We start from the raw sequence: 13,969 nt of genomic DNA, 5'->3' as shown, positions 1-13,969 counted from the left end.
GTCAGCTGTGTCGGTATGTCACTAACATACTACCAATGAATAATCTAGATACTGAGAATAAAGCCCATTAATCCCTAATACTAACACTTTAACACATATAAGAAAGATGTATGTGATTTAATTTCAAGTCTTTTATGGTGCTTGAAAAGTATTAACTGTGAAGTGAATGGATATTAAAGAATGGAAATTACATTTACAAGTGGCATATAAAAATCAGAAAGAAATGAAACTCAGTCAGAAATGCTCATCTTTCTATGCCTCCAGAATTCTTTATCTATAAAGAATATATATATCTATAGATATAGATATATAAATATATAGATATCTATCTCTCTCTATATATATATATTTGGAATAGACACTGTTTTTGAGATGAAAATACAAACTTCTTTTACATATGTAGTATTAATCTTTATAGCATCTTCCCTTTTATATGTTGTTTAACGGCAAGTTTAATTAAATAATGTATGTTCTACGGGCGCCTGGGTAGTTCAGTAGCTCAGGTCATTATCTCATGGTTCATGGGTTCATGAGTTCAAGTCCCACATCCAACTGATAGCTCAGAGCCTAGAACCTGCTTTGGATTCTATGTCTCCTCTCTCTGCCCCTCCCCGTTTGCACTCTATCTCGCTCTCAAAAATAAATAAACATTTAAAAATTAAAAAAAATAATAATAATGTATGTTCTATGACTATTATGTGTCAAACTTTTCAAAGAACTCTGCCTTTTCATGGCTATATTACTTTGCTAAATATTTATGTTTCAGAAAGATTAATTTCTTTTATTTACATAAAGAATTTAGGACCCCATATACAATATCTGAGTCCGATGACATATAGTTTTAAACTGCCAGAAATAAGCAGTGACTACCTAGAAGTTTCATAATATCATGAATGCGATTAAACTTCAAACTTCTATTTACTATATCCTTATCTTGAAACCAAGGATCAGTTCGCCATAGGAAAAAAAAACTTTGACAATATAATTGAACAGTTTCAAAAACACTTAGAAAGCAATGACTTATCAGTCTTAATTTTCAACAAAAGACACTCTGAAAATAGTGAAACTAATATTTTAAATAGGACAGTGATACAACCAACAAAGAATCCATTTTAGTCTAAAAGAAATAAAGGATTTCTATATGCTTTCAGATGTAATTTAAGCAAGTGTTCATATGGATTGTCCTAAAAGCTGGGAAGCAGGGGCAGAACACAAAAACCAGAATAAGAAAAGGAGGAGGAATCTTCCCACAAATCTGCATCCTTTTTGAATATACCAGTATCATACCCTGGTTCAGTTCTTAGAAATCAAGAGTTTTAAATGAAGTAATTTAAATGGTTGACCCTGTTATCAGCTTGTCTTTCCCATATTTTGTCATGTGCCTGCTTATCAGTAATCCACATCCGTGGCAACTTCATTCCTTTGTGTGCTTCATTTTTTTTCTCCTTGCAAGTTATGAAATCAAAAAGAAGAGACAAATTTTCAGAATCAGTAATTCATTAATGTTATCACATTAACTAAATCCCTCCTGAAGCAAAAAGGATAAACTTAACTTAGTTCTCACTTAGGGTGAAGTTTCATTTAAGATCTTTCCCACCAAGCTCCCAAACTCCCTCCATTTAAAAGAGAGGAATCTTGGGGTGCATGGGTGACTCAGTTGAGCAACCAATTCTTGATATCAGCTTAGCTTAAGTCATGATCTCAAGGTCGAGGGATCGAGCCCTCTGTGGGCCTCTGCACTGAATGCGGAGCCTGCTTGGGATTCTCTTTCTCTTTGTCTCTCTGTCCCTGCCTCACTGGCACTCTCATACGTTCTCTCTCTCTCTCTCTCTCTCTCTCTCTCTCTAAAAATAAATAAATAAACTAAAAAAAAAAAATAACAAAATGACAAGAATCTATTCAGATAACTGCTTATTATATAATCTTCTTCTGCAAGGGCCCTTGACTAAATAAACTATTTACTTCAGGGGCGCCTGGGTGGCTCAGTCAGTTAAGTGTCCGACTTCGGCTCAGGTCATCATCTCACCGCTCATGAGTTTGAGCCCCGCGCTGGGTCTGTGCTGACAGCTCAGAGCCTGGAGCCTGCTTTGGATTCTGTGTCTCCCCCTCTCTCTGCCCCTCCCCCGCTCATGTTGTGTCTCTCAGAAATAAATAAATGTTAAAAAAATTTATTAAAATAAATAAATAAACAAACAAACTACTACAGATCTTCACATGGAGTAACTTGCTTTCTTTATTTTTGAAACCTCCTTTTAAGGGTCATCATCAAAATTTAAATCTATTTTTTAGAATAGAGAATGTAAATGAAATTCCTTCACTCTTTATTCCCTGTGTGTGTGTGCATGTGTGTATAATATCTATTCAGAAACAACTAAATAATATCCTGTTGATGTTTGAGAGCCTGTTAGGCTAGTTACCAAGTACCAGTTACTTTATGAACAAAATGCACATTGTACTTGCTCTCATGGAGCTTCATGGGCCTTTTACTGGTGTTGAGTTTTCTTGGGAAACTTACATATGATTTGAATATCCTTTCATAGACAAAGTGAGAGTCCAATAAAATTGTCACTTGATCTTAATTCATCCTATTATCTCAATCACTTTCTGATGTTAAATTAGGGGCTTAAGCAAAATAACTCTATTATCTTCTCTAAGTCCTTTTCTAGTGCTGCCATAGACTAATTGGAATCCACCAGACTATGTAGACATCTAATTTACTAACATTTACAAAAAACATTTACTAAGATTTACAAAATCTTAATCTCTGGGTAAAATGATACCAAAGTTATTATTTTAAAATCCAAAACTTGAAATAAAATTACCTTAGAGATACAGTAACAAAGGAAATATAGCTTTACTCTTTCTCCATGTTCTAATTGTAAAATGAGATGAAACAAATGTAAAGAATGCCAAGTTTTACATTAAATTTTGATTGTTAAATGTTTAACTTTTATTTTTACTAGTCACGTAGATTGATACTAATGACATTATGATTGATTGACAAGCCTGATTTTTCAACGTTACATGGAAGATGGCAAATGTTAGTCTACATTTAAAATAAAGGCAAGTTGGCTCCTGGGTGGCTCAGTCTGTTGAGCATCTGACTCTTGATCTTGGCTCGGGTCATGATCTCACAGTTCCTGGGTTCAAGCCCCGCATCAGGCTCTGTACTGGCAGTATGGAGCCTGCTTAGGATTCTCTCTCTATCTCTCTCTCTGTCTCTCTCTCTTTCTTCTCCCTCCCCCACTCACACACACACACACACACACACACACACACACACACACACACCTCTCGCTCACTCTCTCTCAAAATAAATACGCTTAAAAAAATAAAATAGAATTAAGTTTTCAGTGCTTGTCTACACATTGAATAAGGAATGTGTGTATCTAATCTAAGCAGAGTTGAGTGTGCATGTACTAAGATTTTTTTCAGTTCTATTTAATCTCAGAGATAAAGTTTACTGCTTAATTTCTGAAGGAATGATAATTCTTTAAAGATAATGATATCTTCTAAGTGATAATGCTTCATATAATGACATCAGAGGAGCTAAATTAATCTATCCATGTTATTTTACCCTTTATTATAGTTACTTGAAATATTTTTTTATACAGCAAAATGGTTTTGGGGAAATGATTGAATTGGATTTGACATGAAATTTATGCTAGAAATCAACAAGCTAATTAGTAAATGGTTAGTCATGATGCATTAAAACTAAATATTGTTGACTGTATGTACCCAATTTGTTGTTTTTCTTATTTTTCTTTTAATAGTGTAGATGCAGCCAAAAGTATGAGTTGACAACAAATAGGGACAATTTTATATGCAGACAGAGATGATAGTCACATTCCTGGTTTCATTTAAGAGATAATGCAATCCCCAAGATATATCTATTTTCATACCTATCAATTGATATTTAAAATTTCAGTATCAGGGGGTGCCTGGGTGGCGCAGTCGGTTAAGCATCCGACTTCAGCCAGGTCACGATCTCGCGGTCCGTGAGTTCGAGCCCTGCGTCGGGCTCTGGGCTGATGGCTCAGAGCCTGGAGCCTGTTTCCGATTCTGTGTCTCCCTCTCTCTCTGCCCCTCCCCCGTTCATGCTCTGTCTCTCTCTCTCCCAAAAATAAATAAAACGTTGAAAAAAAAAATTTAAAATTTCAGTATCAGAAATAAACAGATTTAGGTTATGCTTTGTTTCATAATAGAATGCAGGAACTCTTAGTAGCCTTTTTATCAATCATATAACACTGTTCTCAGAAAACATTTTTTTTAAGCCAGTATTAAGAATCAAGGGGAGGAGAATGCGAGAGGATTAGACTCTTAATGGGAAGCAAGAGAAGTACCATTGGATCAACTTCTGCGCAGCATCGGTTTTAACTTTTGGTTTTTGGTTGTGGTTTTCTCTCTCTCTAGATGTCTTTATTACTGGTGGAATTCTGTTTCAGCAGTTATCACTACCAAATTATTTTAGGCTCTTTGAGAAATAAAGACAAACTTGACCACTCTCACAGTGCTGCCCCATGATTGGCCCAAACAGAACAAAGGTTACTTGGACTACTTTGTAAGAGGTGTAGGGAAGGCATGACCCAAAATCATTATGAAAACCATAATAATTTTGTAAACTTAAAAAAAAATTTTTTTTAATATTTATTCATTTTTTGAGAGAGAGGGAGACAGCGTGAGCTGGGGAGGGACAGAGAGAGAGGAAGACAAAGAATCTAAAGCAGGCTCCAGGCTCCGAGCTGTCAGCACAGAGCCCAACGTGGGGCTCAAACCCATGAACCATGAGATCATGACCTGAGCCAAGGTCGGACACCCCACCAACTGAGCTACCCAGGCACCCTTGTAAACTTTTATTTCCTGAGTATCATCTTGTGTTTGGGATAGTAGAGGTTGCAAAAACTATGTATACTTAATTTACATTACTGATTTGAAAGTTATTTTTAGGTCAAAACTAGAGCTGAGAATGCACCACTTTTGCTAAATGCAGCCTTTTCAACTGAATGTATCTAAACAAAACCTAGACATGTACTTTACTTCAGCCTATGAAGGCTGTAGGTTTACCAACATTTCAGTACTTGTGGGCATTCTTAAATCTCATGGCAATCATAAAGTATTGGAGAGACCTCAACACAGCAAACCAAGGAGGTAGTAAGAGGGCCTTTTTAAATGCACTCTTTGGTATCTACATAATCTCAAATATTTTACGAGGATTAACGGGAGACAAATGCTTGATACTAATTATTATATCCATGTAAATTTATCACTGACATGTTAACCAGGCTAAGATTTGTAACACAGTCCTTTGTCAAGACTTTTTAAAAGTTTCCCTAGACATTTGCTTTGGTAATATTTTTCTAAGAAATTAACAAATACCTTTTAAATCTGCTTTATTATAAAAATCTTAAAAGTGGTGCTCATCTAGAATTCCTGTTTATTATCTACTTATAATGAAATATTTGTGAAGTTCTTTTCAAAATATTTTGTATGGATTTATATAGTAAACAATTGTCCTATATCTTCTTTCCTTCAGTAAATTGGCCTGGTGATTGACTTTCTGTATTCTTGCCAGTATCAATTTTTTCCTCATTATCTCTAGTATAATTACATTGGAAATCTTATTTTTGCTATTAATATTACAATGTCCTGTTCCAGATAAGTAAATTATGCCCATTTCCAGATTAGCCACAATTTATTATTAACACTGAGTTTGCTAACAAGAATATAAAAATGTATTAGGCTTTAAATTTTATTAAAAAAACAAGATACATTTGTAAGTCCATATCCATTTAAAAAATGGTATCTTTTTCGGTAAGGCAAAATGCATAATACCATCATAGTATTGTTAAGTTGGTAATATTTTGGAATTTATTATTTGCTTTTAATAAAGAATGACTCGTGGACTTTCCAGTGAAGCGTTTCAGTAAATATATCTTGAATGTTGAAACACAGGTAGACCAACCCTTAAAATTAAATTTAAAAATAGAGTAAATGCTATGTGCTGTGAACCATACCAGGCATGATATCAACTTAAGCAAGCAATGGTCTACAAATTCATCGTATTTGCCAAATACCATCACAGCCCAGAAACTCTTGTTTCCATGCCACAGATGATCAGATTAGACCTATCTGGATATTTGTAAAAGCCCAAATTAAGCTCTTTAGGTACTCTAATTGAAATAGTTGAGTGCTTTTGGATGGCACCCTACAGCCAGTCCAGTTATGTTAGTTGCAGACCTACTCACTGATGTAGCCACTAAGGACTGATTATCTCTGGCAGCCAGGCTGTTCCCAGTTACCCATACTTGGTCTTGCAAGTCTAGCCGCATCTCAGAAATTAACCTCTATAACTGGTAGGTAAGGAGGAAGAACTCTGATATATCTTGATTTTAACAGTCATTTGGCAGACTATCTCAAAATACCTTTGTGGACAAGATCAAGAAGGGATTGCACAGTTCTGGTAATTCATAGCTAATTGAATAGGAATACACATTATGACCCTGTAGGGTTGTCTGTGAGAGTTTGTCTCAGTACTTTTTTTGTCCAACATATTTCAATTACCTAAGTTAAAAACATAAAAGGTAAGTTTATCATAACTACAAGAAGTGATAAACTCTAGATGCCAAAAGATACTAATTTGGTGGAAAAATGGGCCAAATTTACCAAACTGAAATCTAGCATAGATAAAGGTAAAATCTTGCTTTTAATATCAATATTATGGAATAAAAATGGCCATGATTTTTTTTTGCAACTGCGCCTGTCAAAATGTGGAATTTATTTCCCTGCCCTTTGAATCTGGGCTGTCCTGTGACTCCCTTTAACCAAGTGATGTTGTACAACTTTTAAGCAAGGCCTCAAGAGACCTTCCTGAGTTCAGTATTACCCTCTTGCTGATGTGTTCACCATGTAAATAAGTCTGGGCTCATCTGGTTGAGAATGCGATACCACAGAAAGAAAGAGTCCCAGCAGAAGTCAGCACACCTGTCAGGCACATGACCACCCCACCCCAACTGACTGCAGCTGAATGAGTGAACACGGGCAAGGCTAGCAGAACCGCCTGACTGCCCCAAGCCCGAATGGACGTGAGTAAACAAAATAGCTGCCTTTTTAAGCCACTATGTTTTGGGTGGTTTATTGTGCAGCAATAAATGGAAAAGAAATATTAATCGTATATGAAATAGAACAGACTTGGCTTGGCCTGATAGTCAAAGAAGGCTAGCGTTTTACAGTTAAGTCAGTAGTGAAACATGGCAGCATTGAAAGAGAAGTAAAAGTCTAAATCAACGAAGGTATCAGGCCCATGTTCCCTTATAATGATTAAACTGGATTATTATATAGGGGCCAATATTTTTAAAGACACTAGACATACCAGAGAATATCAGCAAAGAGTACCAATAATGGTGAGCAGTCTACTAACTTGAATGTACCAGCCATTTGAAGACTGGAAGTGTAAACAATAAAAACCAGTGAAGACTGCTTTCTTAACATTTTGATAACACCTCATATGAGAAATCAAGTAAGGTAATGATTTAAAAGGTATGTCTACGGGGATGAGTGGGAGATCCAAGGAGGTATGTTGAAATAAGGAATAGGGGCGCCTGGATAGTTCACTTGGCTGAGGATCTGACTCTTGATTTCAGCTCAAATCATGGTCTCACTGTTGTGGGTTGGAGCCCTGTGTGGGGCTCTGTGCTGGGCGTGGAGCCTGCTTAGGGTTCTCTTTCTCCCTCTCTCTCTGCCCCTCCCCTGCTCGCACTCTCTCTCAAAAAAAAATAATAATAATAATACAAGGAATAATTTTTGGCCATGTAATTATTATTTGGTTCCCCATTCTTTTCACTTTCTACCAATTCTTGTTTCCACCTTCTTCACCATGACTTTTCAACCCACTCTCCCATCTACTCCTACACTCACTTTTTCACTTACAAACTCTTTCTTCATTTTGTTTCAAATGTAAATAGTCTTTCTTCTTTTCTCAGCTTCATTCTTTCCTCATGTGGTATTTACTTATTTCTTATGTGTTCTTTTTGTGAGCATCTATGTGTGTTCATATTTATATGGCCGTGTCTCTATTTATTCACAAGTATATGTGGATATGCCCATTTTTATAAGCATCTGTGTATCTTTTCAGTTACATTTTGTGGCTAAAATGGAGCAAGAACTTCTTACCACATTGATTACAATTTATGCATGGGAGAATGGGTGCACTCTATCCATTGGCTAATCCAATGTGCTTCCTCCTTCCCCATCTTTCTCTCCTTCTCTTTATTCCTCTGATCTCAGCTCTTTTCAGTCTGCTTTGTGGCACCTTCTTTCCATTGTTACTACCTTGCATCTATCCACAACTTCTACGCTGAATGTTTCACACACACATTCCACCTGAAACAAACTTACCAAGGACACTTGTTTCCTAGCAGCCCAGTCTCTTCCCCATACCCATATACTAGGACAGCAGCCTTTTTCCTGTACCCATATACCAGGAAGGAGAGTTCTTCTCGTTCCCCTTTGCTTCTTTCATACCTTCTACATCGATGTAAAAACACTCGCTCCTTTGAGATTTACACCATCCAGCTTTCTCACTCTCTGTCTCATCTTTTCAGTGATATCTACTGATCTCCTGATCAGTGCCATTTCCTTTAAATGTATTTCAGGCATCTGATTCAATGTCTTCCTTTCTATCTACCCCAACTTCTGCATTCATACTAAGAAACTTCGGTGTCAATGTCAGTAATGTGTCTGTTCCTTTGTCCCTTGAATGCTAATGACTTTTACCTCTTATCCACTTCAACTACAATAGATGTTGGCAGAACTTTTCTAAATATGAAATCCTAAGATCACACTTGCCTCTCCAACAATAACCACAGCCTTACTCCCAACTACTCTTGCTTTTTAGCTTCACCACAAATTAAGACATCCAGTCTCTTGCTCCTTTCGTTCTTTTTCTGAACTGACAGCCCTTTTAGACTTGCTTTCTTCCCTACCCAATCTGAATTCTAGGTTTAATCACTTTTTCTCAAGGACACAGTCTTCTTGTACCTTTGTCTTACACTATAAGTCATAAACTCTCAATTACTTTTATTATTTCCCCTCCCCATATCTATCCCCAAAGGATAGACCTGGTGTGAAAACTAGAAGTCATACTACTATGATGATCAGTAACTCTACAAATTTGCAGTCTCTAGCAATAGCTGGATCATCAATCTCACCTAATATTTCTTGTGCATATTCCAAGGCACCTCCCTTCCTTGTTCACATTAAACATTCAGCATTTTCCTCTAGCCTTTTTCTGTACCCTATGTTTTCATCAGAGAACTTTGTCTCCTACTCCATGGGGTAAATTGAATCTAGCGGACATAAGTTCTGTCAATTAACATCCTCCATACCTAAATTATCCACAGCTGTATTCTTCCTACCTCTTTCCCCTTAATCTCCAAGGAAGAATTGTATATATTTTTTAAGACAATGCTGTAAACCATGCTTATGATCCCGTCATCTAGACCCTACTTAAAAAGGTATCATCTTCCTGCCTTATACCTTTGTGTCTTCCTCTAGTCTTCTCTCCCATAGTTCACAAATATATTCACATGCCATCAGTTTCTTAAAAAACTTCTTCAGCCATACATTCCCCTATAACTGTAATCCTCTTTACTTTCTAGCCAAGCTCTTCTAAAACAGCCTGTACTTAGCCTTCAATTTTCACATTCCTCTCAGGCTTCCTCCTACTTCCATCATGCCATTAAAACTGCACTGAGAAGATGGTCATTTCCCAATTGCCAAATCACATGGGCACTTCTCACTTTGATATTGCTTAACTACTTAAACTGTTGATAGCTGCCTTCTTGAACTGCTCTTCTCTGAATTCTGTGACAGCACCTAGTCTTGATCCATCTTTTACATCCCTATATCCTCAAATTCTTTTGCCAGTCTCTTTACTTTAAATATTTGTTTTCTTTGGATTTCTATCCTATTCCCACATCTCTTCTTCTTCTTAATTTCTCTTTCTAAGCATTTCCATCTACTCCTGTGGCTTTCGTTACAACCTAGAGCAACCTAGTCATGACCCAACTCTTCAGCCTCAGTTTCTACCATTCTCCACCTCTAACTTTGTGATCCTGAGAAAACAAATGCTATCAATAGCACTTGACACATATCATGCTTTTCATGCCTCTGTGCCTTCACAGATATTATTTCCTTTGTCTGAAATGCCCATCCTGCCCCTCTCCATCCCCTCCCTTCTTAAGATGACTATTTCCCTCTTATCCTTCAATACTTAACTCAGGCAAAATCCCAGGAAGGCTTTATATGCCTTTCCTCTCCTCCTCTACCCAAACTAGGTTCTGCTTAATATCTGTGTATCCTTTTATTACAGCATTTATCAGTAACTTGTTGTTGAAGTTATCCATATAAAGATCTATTTCCCCGCCCTACTGTTCCTTATAAGCTGGGACCATGTCCTGCTTTTTGAATAATCAATGCCTAGAACAGCACCTGGTACATAGGAATTACCAAACAAATGCTTATTGATTGAACTGAAATATATATCATAAACCTAGAATTCTCTCTTTAAGACAAACTCTTATATCCAAGTATCTACTTAACATCCTACTTATATGTCCCACCAACACCTCAAATTCATGTGTACCAAGCTGAACTCATCTTCACACACACATGCCCCCCAATAAATTCTTCTGTTCTTCCTCTGCACTGTCTTGGTTAGTATATCACTATCCATCTAGTCACCAAAATCAGACACCCAGTAGTCATCCTTCTTGCCCACCCCATCTCTCCCCATCCTGCCCTCAGAAGTCACTAAGTCCTTGGGATCCTATACTTAGATATCTTTCAAACTTGTCCCCTTCTTTCCATCTACACTGCTGTAGTTTTAGTTCAAGCCTTTAAGTCTCGTTAGGATATTGTTTTTTTATTATAGTAAATCTTCATAACAAAGTTTACCATCTTAACCATTTTAAAGTGCACAGTTATATGGCCTTAAACACATTCATGTTATTGTGCTCACAAAGATTATTTTAATCAGGAGCTATCTGGACTTCCTACCTATAGGCTAACCTGTCTCCATCCCATTCCTACATCTTTGCCACTATAATCTTTCCATAATGCAGATGATGTTACTAGATGTGTTAAAACCCACTCACTGCTTCCCACTGTCACCATTAGTGGTTTCTTCACAAAGTTTTCACAGGTCCAAGCTGAAATGAGAAAACTAAATAAATAAAATGTACCACGTTTTTCTAAATTTTTTCAACTTAATGAATGACAACATTGATCAACATAAATACTGAAACATGCATGGGGGGCAAAGTCAATTTTGCTTTAGATATGCCAAGTGTCATATGCCTGTAGAAAAAGCAAAAGGAGATGTCTTAAAGGCAGTTGGGTATGTGAGTCTGAAACTCAGAAGGGAGTGAGAGTAATTCAAGCCCACGAAAACTCAGAAATATGCCTTAAAAGTTGGTAGTACTTTTGGGAGCAGTATAATACACCAGAGAGATCAGGGGGGTGGTAATTAGACTTACCATCACATCCTAGCTCCAAACTCACTAGCAATAGGGCTGTGATCAAATTACCCTCTATATGTTTTGGTTTTGTCAACCAATGATAATGTATGTCTACTCTATGGAGTTATCATGAAAATTAAATATGTGCATAATTTGCTTCTCATAATTCATAGCATATAATCAGTGTTTATTAAGAATTATTTACTGTTTAACATATCTCATAATATTCATTAAGAGTGAAAAATAGGGGCGTCTGGGTGGCTCAGTCGGTTGAGCATATGGTTTTGGCTCAGGTCATGATCTCACAGTTTGTGATTTCAAGCCCCACGTCAGGCTCTGTGCTGACAGCTCAGAGCCTGGAGCCTGTTTTGGATTCTGTGTCTCCCTCTCTCTCTGCTCCTCCCCCGCTCGTGCTCTGTCTCTCTCTCTCTCTCTCTCTCTCTCTCTCTCTCAAAAATAAATAAACATTTTTTTAAAAAGTGAAAAATAAAAGTAAACTGATTAGGAAAATTGGTAAATAACTATGTCGGAAAATTATGTATTCCATTGTAGTATATACACGTTATCTAAATACATAGAAAATATAAAAATCATGTTAATTGAAAAAATAAGATTTCTGTCTAAAATATATCTGTAAGTATATTTTTCAAATTTACTATAGTAAACAGTAGTTTGTAACTATTATTTCCTAATTACGTGCAATGTCATCAATTTACTTTGTTAATGTGTTACTAAAATCTCAGGTGAAATATACCCACAAATACTTTCCCAATTTAACTTAACTAAGAACTTAAGGAAAATTTTTCATGAAGCTAAATAATCCATTAAATCTGAAATCTGTCGCTCTCTAGTAACCAAGCCCTAGTGGAAGTAACTTTGAACTAAGAACAAGGAAACCAGGCCCAGATTTGTTACTGTTTTACTACAGTCCTTGTATAAGGGTTTACTTGTCTGTGCTTCAGTTTCTTCATATTTGAAGAACTCCTAATGGAGTTCTCCTAATGGAGAACTCCTAATCCTAGCTCTAACCCTTTTCCTATTTCATGAAGCCCTTGGGAAACTACTGTTGAGTAACATCTGAAGCAGTTGGAACCTAATTTAATAAGCTACATACTTTTTTAAAGGATATTGTTGATTTGGACACTAAAGAATAGCCTGCAGGCGAATCCACAAGGTGGTTCGACAGACGTATGCAGCTACCTTCCTGTTGGCACGGTCCACGTCTGGCAGGTGAATTCCATTCCTTACAAGAAGGAATAGGTGCTTCATTGTGTTTCAGAAGTCAGTACGCTTTTACAGAACGAAGTCATTGACATTTTTCTCATTTCTGAGATCAAATTTTCATAAATCATTCAACCTGGATAAACTGAGAATGTGGTTCATCTAGTAATTATTGAAACATAGTAAAGGGCAGTGCAAGATGTGATATTTAAGTATTTCCTCCTAACCTCTTACCTTAGCAAGGCATAAGAGTTCTAAATGGAAATATGTCCTAAAATATAAAAAGGAAACTAAAGTAAGATGAGCCTATTAGCAAAGAAAAAGTCAAAAGAGGCACAACACAAATTCATCTCAGTAATTTGGAATGCCATTGATTCTGAATTCATAGTAATAATGATAACTATACAGAGTACAACTTTTCCATTATGAGGAATTTTTTTAATGGTAGTGTAAATCAGATTGTAGGGGAAGGATATAACTAACCAACATGAAAGTAATATTTTCTGCCTTTTTTACAATATATGCCAAAAATTGCTATTAATGGCCTGTCAATGTTTCCACTGGGAGTCATTTTTTAAGTTAATTGAGGTTACTATCATACTTTAACAATACATTTAAAATTTCATCCTGACATTTTTCTTGCCCTTTCTCCAAAATTAGGTTAGTGAAACTTTGTCTTAAAGAATTTATGTAATCCTATATAAATCATCATGTTCTTGTTTTCTGTTAACTGAACTCCATATATGCACAATCATCCAATAAACTTGAGCTAACTTTCAGTGTTGCATGTAAACCAGAGTGTGTGGCACTAAGAATACCCTCATTCCTTTAGGGTCTAGCTCTGTGCTATGTTTATTTGCAAAGGACCCTCATGCATGGATCCATATAAATGAGGCAAGCTGGAGCAGACTAGACTATGTCGCTCACCAGTCTTTGAGGAAGAAGATTGTGTATATATGAAAACTGGAAGATTTCTGTGTGTGTAACATCAAACATGATTTTTTGTTGAGGTTTTATGCTTTCCGTAAAAAAACATAATAACAGGAGAAAAATTAATGGTCTGATTCCATCATCTCTTCTCAAGCAAAATCTCACTGATCCACATGAATGTGATCTCCCTCCCGTAGAGTAGCCTAAGAACACTACAGAATAGACTTTTGAACTTTTGACTTTATTTTCAAACTTATTTTTAACTATTTTTAAACTTATTTTTAAAAACTATTTTTAAACTT

At 36.3% G+C, this 13,969-nt stretch overlaps 1 protein-coding gene across 6 annotated transcripts in view; it reads left to right on the top strand.

Moving 5' to 3' along the window:
- Positions 1-13,969, top strand: part of MIPOL1 (mirror-image polydactyly 1) — a 346,637-nt gene that overhangs the window by 301,504 nt on the left and 31,164 nt on the right. The gene's annotated exons all lie outside the window — the stretch shown is intronic.

Source organism: Puma concolor, chromosome B3 (genome assembly GCF_028749965.1).
Source record: "Puma concolor isolate L17-30 chromosome B3, mPumCon1.1.hap2, whole genome shotgun sequence".
NCBI classification, from domain to species: Eukaryota; Metazoa; Chordata; class Mammalia; order Carnivora; family Felidae; genus Puma; species Puma concolor.
This window is presented reverse-complemented; position numbering and strand designations above follow the sequence as displayed.